Here is a 7197-nt window from a genome sequence, read left to right on the forward strand (position 1 = left end):
GTTAGGGTACATACTTCTATAGCCATGGGGACTACTTTACATTTTCCACGAAAAACTCAGCAGGGTTGCAGGGTCAGTGTTTTTAGAGATGCACTTTGGATCCCCTTTGAGTTTCCACAAGGTCTGTGGCAAGGGCCAGATTCCATGCAAAGACTAGCCTTCAGCAGCTGGGCCACTGTGCCAGCAGCCAGCATCCACCCTCTCATTGAGAACTGGCTTAATAATTCCAGGATGAATGGGAGAGGGGCTGGGTGCTTACCTGAAGGAGCTCCAGAAAGTCTCTGGGGCACAAGAAGTGGGCTCCAGGCCTGGAATTGAAAGGCTGCTAAAGCGTGGTGGAGTGTGGAGGCTAGGGACAGTAGGCATTAGGCACAAAGACTCAGGACAAGGCTACACTGTTCAGGACCTCAGGGCCAGCCTCCCTGAGTTCATTCTTCCCTCTTGGACATCCAGTGACCATCCTATTCTCAGAGGCTCACCAAGCCCAGCAGGGGAGATGCTCAAAGACAGGCCTCTACAACCTGCTATAACGCAGCAAGAGAGGGAGAGGGTCCCATTGTACTACCAACCCCAAGAACTGTGCCTGGCACACAGTAGCTGCTCTATACTTGCCTGTTGAACGCAAAAAAAATAACACACACACAAACCACCAAAACAAAAATAGTTTTTACCTGTTTCCTGGTATCTTCTCTCTTCAGAGACCCTGGCAGCATCTGAGAGTGAAAGGGGAAGCACAGTGAAGTCTTCAGTAACTAATTTTCACCCTTTGGACACACCCCCTGCCTCTTAGTGGCTCTGAAGGTGACTAAGAGGCATGCCGATCTGGGAAGTGGGGAAAAGAGGCAATGAAGGGGATATGGGCTTGGAGTCAGTTTGGAAGGAACACTCAAATGTCTGGTCAGTTTTTTCTCAGTGTATGGAGTTTCTACATCAGATGAGTTTCAGAGTGAGCTCCTCCACAAGTTCCCCTGTATCCAGCTCTTAGGAAATGACAATGACTCAATCCAAGCAGATTAGAACTGTCAGCCTGCTGGAAAAGGCACAGGTCAACTTGAAAGTATTTGTCGTTTAGTTTCACCATCCAATTATTCTATAGCAGTGATGGCGAACCTATGACACGTGTGTCAGAGGTGACACGCGAACTCATTTTTTTGGTTAATTTTTCTTTGTTAAATGGCATTTAAATATATAAAATAAATATCAAAAATATAAATCTTTGTTTTACTATGTTTGCAAATATCAAAAAATTTCTATATGTGACACAGCACCAGAGTTAAGTTAGGGTTTTTCAAAATGTTGACACGCCGAGCTCAAAAGGTTCGCCATCACTGTTCTATAGGCTTGAAAGGTAGGGAATCCGACCATGAACATTGACGTTTCAGGAACCCCCAAGGGTTGAGAAAGAGCCCACAGATATCAGAAAGGAAGAAGATAACTTATGTGAACTATGATTATATGGGCAAGTCTTGGAACTAAAACCTCACCACTTTTATCAGGTGTCTAGTCTGTGAGTATTTGAAACCAGAACTGGACAATAGGCAAAGCCATGCAAATCCTACAGATGATAAGGGAAGCTTCTGCGAAATCTTCACTCTGACACCACTCTGCTGACTGCTGAGCATTAGGAATAAAAGAGGGAAGAACAAGGTCTTCAAAAGGCAGTGATGTCCTGGGAGGTTCTAGATACCTTGATTCTAGCATCTTTGTTTCAAGAATTTTTGCCAGAAATGTTTTTGCCATATAACTGGCCATAAGGCAATTTTGCCATAAAAAAGTAAAATAATGAAAAATAAAAGAGAGCGCTCTCCCTCCCAGGAGCATGTCCATGTTTTCCCTTCCCCTCCCCGCCCCCACCACATTACCATTAGCTCCCTCACTCCCAAGCTCCAAGGGCCCTTCCTTTAACTCTAGAACTTGTTTGCTAAGTCCATTTCTTCTAGGATTACTTTTTCTACCTCTGTAATTTACCCAATAAAGGTCTCTTACAGTTAAAAAGAAAAGAGAAATATTAAAAATAAAATCTTATATAATAAAAGTTTAGTATACAAATTGTCCCCTCAACCGGGAGTCCATCCAGTAGTTCGACCAGGGGGTAGGGCCAGCCAGGGGAAGGCAGGGAGGCCCTGACCGATGGTGGTGGCAGGATGCCCCAGCTGGTAGCAGCAGGTGGCCGGGGGAAGGGAGGGAGTACCCAGCCAGCAGCCGGTAGCCACTATGGACCCTACCAGTGCATGAATTTCATGCACTGGGCCTCTAGTTAAACATAACAAATTTAAGAAGACGTTATTAAGAAATACAAAATATTTGAATGCATTTAAAATGTGTGTAGATTCATAGCAATACTGTGCAAATAACTGACGTTATTTTGTACCTAAGCACTTGTCTTTGTTCATGGGAAATGTGGGTTCAACTCTGTGCCCTCAAAGAGGGTCATTGGCCTTTTTTCCCCTCCTAATGTAATGTGTTTCAAAACAGGAAACCAACTCTTGGGGCAAATAAATGCTAACTATTTTAAGACCAACACCATGTCTTCTCATCACTGTACCTACCACTGCAAGGACTAGCTATGACTTATTTATAATACTAAAATGTGAGTAACTTTGTCAATGGAGAAATGAAACCAAACAAACAAATAAAAACACCAAACTGTCAATTATTTTATTTTTTTACAGTGGTTGATTGATCTATACTAATAATAGCCTAGGCCTGTCACGACCAGATGGGATGACCGAAAAGTAACAGTAACAATCACACAGCAGCTGCGTGGTGTGACCAGGCCGGCAGGAGGGCTAGTGAGGGACAACCGAAGGACTGACCAGAAGGCTGCGTGGGGCAACCAGGCTGGCAGGGGGGTTAGCGAGGGACAACCAAAGCACTGACCAGCAGGCTGCATGGGGCGACCAGGCTGGCAGGGGGGTTAGTGAGGGACGACCAAAGCACTGACCAGCAGGCTGTTGGGGTGACCAGGTTGGCGAGGAGGGCAGTTTGGGGGGCGACCAGGCCAGCAGGGGTAGGCAGTTGGGGGTGATCAGGCTGGCAGGCAGTGGTGGTTAGGGGTGATCATGCTGGTGGGGGAGGCAATTAGGAGCGATCAGGTAGGCAGGCAGGCGAGCGGTTAGGAACTGGCGGTCCCGGATTGTGAGAAGGATGTCCGACTGCTGGCGTTAGGAGCGATCAGGTAGGCAGGCAGGCAAGTGGTTAGGAACCGGCGGTCCCGGATTGTGAGAAGGATGTCCAACTGCTGGTTTAGGCCCGATCCCTGGGATCTCGCCTAAACTGGCAGTCGGACACCCCCCGAGAGGTCCCAGATTGGAGAGGGTGCAGGCTGGGCTGAGGGAAACCCCCCAATCCTGTGCACGAATTTCATGCATTGGCCCTCTAGTTACTCAATAAAGAAATGAAACCAAAAACCCAAACAAACAAAAAAACATACAAAATATCAACCAGTTATTTTATTTTCATGTGTGACAAAATTGCTTTATGGTCAATTAGTTCTGTTGCAAACATGCTTGTGGCAAAAATGCCTGTGGCAAAGACGATATGGCAAAAATACTGGACATGGTTCTGGGGAGATGAGGTAGATGTACTTTCCCCTATTTCTTTCTTTAAGTATAACAAAAACCCTGGACATTGTAAAACAAGCATAAGAAAATTCTGAAAGGTGTAAATAAGGTACACTAGTTAGGGACCTCAGGATCTGAGGAATAATATGGCAGTGAATTCCATTGATTTTCTTTGCCTCATATATTCCAGACTAAATTCTGGAGAAGCCAGCAGCTGGAACTACCAATGAGCACAGACCAAAAAGGTTTCAGTAAAATCCCGCTCTTCTAGCCAAAGAACCAGGAAAGGGGCAGTCTAGATAGACAGAAATCTTTCAGGCAATAACTGCTCAACTACAGAAAAACCTGCAGGTTCACTCTCACTCCCTGGCAGCAAAGGCTGAGTGGGGAGCCTAGACTTTTTTAGCACGGGTCCTCAGGCCACTCCCTTGAGCCCCATCTAAGTGGTACCAGAGGAGGCTGAGTCTGGAGCTGGGCTCTCATCCCCGCGGGGCTCCCCTCCTCACTGGAGTGGTGTAAGAGGAGGTCTAATGGTCAGTCAGGACTTCCACCATCACTCAGTGGTAACAAGCCCACATCCTACAGTAGAATCTGTGTGGAAGCCATATGGACTGCCATAATAAGTTACCCCTCCCAACTAGGGTGGTAATAGTGGGTGCCTAATGGGGGACCTGAACTCCCTCTCCTGTCCAAAAACAAGGAACTTTCATCCACCCCCTGCCCCCCGGGTCAAGGGAGGCTGAATGGAGAATCTGGACTTCTACCCCCACTTAACAATAGTGAGGCAGTGCCCCGCTTCATTTCATTGGAGCATTGTTGGGGAGGTTTGTTATAACACAGATTTAAGGTCCATTCCTGAGCAAGATTAAAAATGGCGGCGGAGTACGTGGATGCTGCATTGACATGCTCCCAGGACCAAACTGGAATTACAACTAAAATACAGAAAAACTGCCTGAATAATCAATGGAAGACTTGCTTGAGAGAACCCTGATAACCAAGGACAGTAAGGTGGTGAAGGCCTGGGGCGGGGGGCAGGAGCGGGCTGGAGAGGGGTAATGGGGATGAAGGGGTACATATGTAATACTTTCAACAATAAAAAATAATTTTAAAAGATCCATTCCTATAACATAATATCCAAAATTCCAGGTTTCGATTGAAAAATCCCTTATCCTACTAAAATCCAAGAAAGTTCTCAAACTGAATGAAAAAAATTATCAACAGGCACAAATACCAAGATGATACAGATGTTAAAATTATCTGACAAAGGTTTTAAAGCAGCTATCATAAAAATGCTTTAGTGATCAATTACAAACATGCTTGAAACAAATGGAAAAAAATAGAAAGTTTCAGCAAAGAAATAGAAAATATAAAGAGAACCAAAAGGAAATTTTAGAACTAAAAAAATATATTAACTGAAATAAAAACCTTAATGAATGGGTTCAATAGCAGAATGGAAAGTGTAGAAGAAAGAATTCATAAAATGGAACATAGAACAATAGAAATTCCCTGTGGAGCCACCAACCTTGTGCTCCAGCAGAGGGAGGGCAGAGTGGACTGGAGCTGTGTGAGCAGAAGCAGGATCAGGGGCTCTGGGGTTAGAGCTCAGAAGGCAGGCACCCTGGTTTCCTGTGCAGAGTGATTTCCTCATGCTACGGATGTCATCTTTCTCACACAGACATCTGCTATACAGGCAGGTTTGCCTGGGGGAAAGACAGTTGACCGCTCTGTTGGAAAACACCTTGCCCCATGGTGTGGAGTTTCTGAGGCCCAATAAGAGACTGAGAATAACAATTAGCCTCCAGACAGAAGCAATTGTCCACACTGTGGAGGAAAAAACTCCCATCACACCTGTGCACGATTGCCTGCAGGGAATTTAACACAGAATCCTATCCGTCTGTAGGCAGAGGAGGTCTCTGGAGGCTTTGAGTCTTTGCCTGATCTAAATGGACAGTAACAGCAATTGACACTGTCCTGCACTAGAGATTGAGAATGTACTTTTCTAGGAATTTATCCATTTCATGCACATTGTCCAGCTGTTGGCATATAGTCGTTCATAGTATTTTCTTACAATCCTTTGTATTACTATAGTGTTAGTGGTTACTTCTCAAAAAGTATAAACTACCCCAATTCACTGAATGTAAATTAGGTAACTTGAATAGTCCTATAACAACTAAAGTAATTTAAAACCTGAAAAAGAAACTTACAGCCCATATAATCCACGCAACATTTAAAAAAGAATTAACACCGATTCTACATAATCTCTTCCAGTTCATTCTATGAAACCAGTATTACCATGAAGCCAAATCAGAAAAAAAAAATAAACCAACAAAACAAAGATAGTACAAAAAAAGACAAACAAATATTCCTCATAAATATAGATGCAGAAATCCTTAACAAAATATGAGCAAATAGAATCCAGCAATATATAAAAAGAATTATACAGTATGGCCAAGTATATTATTCCAGGGATGCAGGGCTGGTTCAATATTTGAAAATCAACTAATGCACTCTCATATTAATAAGATAAAGAAAAAAAATCACATGGTTATATAAATTGTTGCAGAAAATAAATTTTATAATATTCAACACCCATTCATGATTAAAATTCTCTGAAAACTAGAAATAGAAAGAAAATTCTGCAATGTAATAGCCTATAACTAACCTACAAAAACTTCCGCACTAAAAGACTAAATACTTTCTCCCCTAAGAGTGAGAACAAGGGAAGGATGTTCACTTCTCACCATTCCTATTCAAGACAATACTGAAACTTCTAGACAGCACAATTAGGGAAAGAAAGGCAATAAAAAGCATATAAATTTGAAAGGAATAAATTAAACCATCCCTATCTACACATAACACAATGTTCTATGTAGAATATCCCAAGGGGAAAAAATTCTCTCATAAGTGAGTTCAGCAAGGTTACAGAATGCAAGATCAATACAAAAATTAGCCACATTTTTTGTACTAACAACGAACATATGGAAACTGAAATTCAAAATACAATTCCATTTATAATGGCTTAACAAAAGAAGTACTTACGTGTAATAGTAGGTGTACCGGTTAATAATGCGGATTTTTTTCAATAGATGGAGTTACACATATGTTGATATATATGCAATTTGGTATGTATGCTATTTTGTTGTATTGACAGCAAGCTTCAAAACTTCATATGTCAAATGAAGGTGTTAACATCATAGATATTTTTAAAATGTCGAATTTCATGCCAAAAAAGAGCATTTGCAGGAAGTTTTAATTCATTACTTTATTTTGAAGAAAAGTGCTGCTGAATACTTCAGGAAGCTTATGGTGAACATGCTCCATCTCAAGATACTTGTGAACGTTGGTTTAAACGCTTTAAAAGTGATGATTTCTATGTGAAAAACAAAGAACTCCCAGGTCAACCAAAAAGTTTAAAGACCAACAATTACAAGCATTATTGGATGAAGATGCGTGTCAAACTCAAAAATAATTTTCAGAAAGATTAAATGTTGCTCAGCAAACAATTTTAAAGGAAGAAAAATGGGTGCCACATCAACTGAACGAAAGACAAATGGAAAACCGAAAAGTCATCAGTAAAATGTTGCTTCAACGGCACGAAAGAAAGTCTTTTTTGCATCGAATTGTGACTGGTGAT

The 7197-nt window shown here is 42.3% G+C and overlaps 1 protein-coding gene across 3 annotated transcripts in view; it reads right to left on the reverse strand.

The window, feature by feature from the left end:
- CD22 (CD22 molecule) overlaps positions 1 to 858 on the reverse strand; it is an 11808-nt gene extending 10950 nt beyond the window's left edge. For all 3 annotated transcript variants that reach the window (XM_014536580.1, XM_005862453.2, XM_014536579.1), the window contains exons 1-2: positions 672 to 858; positions 260 to 308 (exon numbers count right to left, since the gene is read on the reverse strand). The gene's annotated coding sequence lies outside the window, so the exon portion shown is untranslated. The remainder of the gene's footprint in view (positions 1 to 259; positions 309 to 671) is intronic.
- Positions 859 to 7197: the final 6339 nt, after the last annotated feature.

The sequence above is a fragment of the Myotis brandtii genome, unplaced genomic scaffold, assembly GCF_000412655.1.
Source record: "Myotis brandtii unplaced genomic scaffold, ASM41265v1 scaffold165, whole genome shotgun sequence".
In the NCBI taxonomy this organism is placed as follows: domain Eukaryota; kingdom Metazoa; phylum Chordata; class Mammalia; order Chiroptera; family Vespertilionidae; genus Myotis; species Myotis brandtii.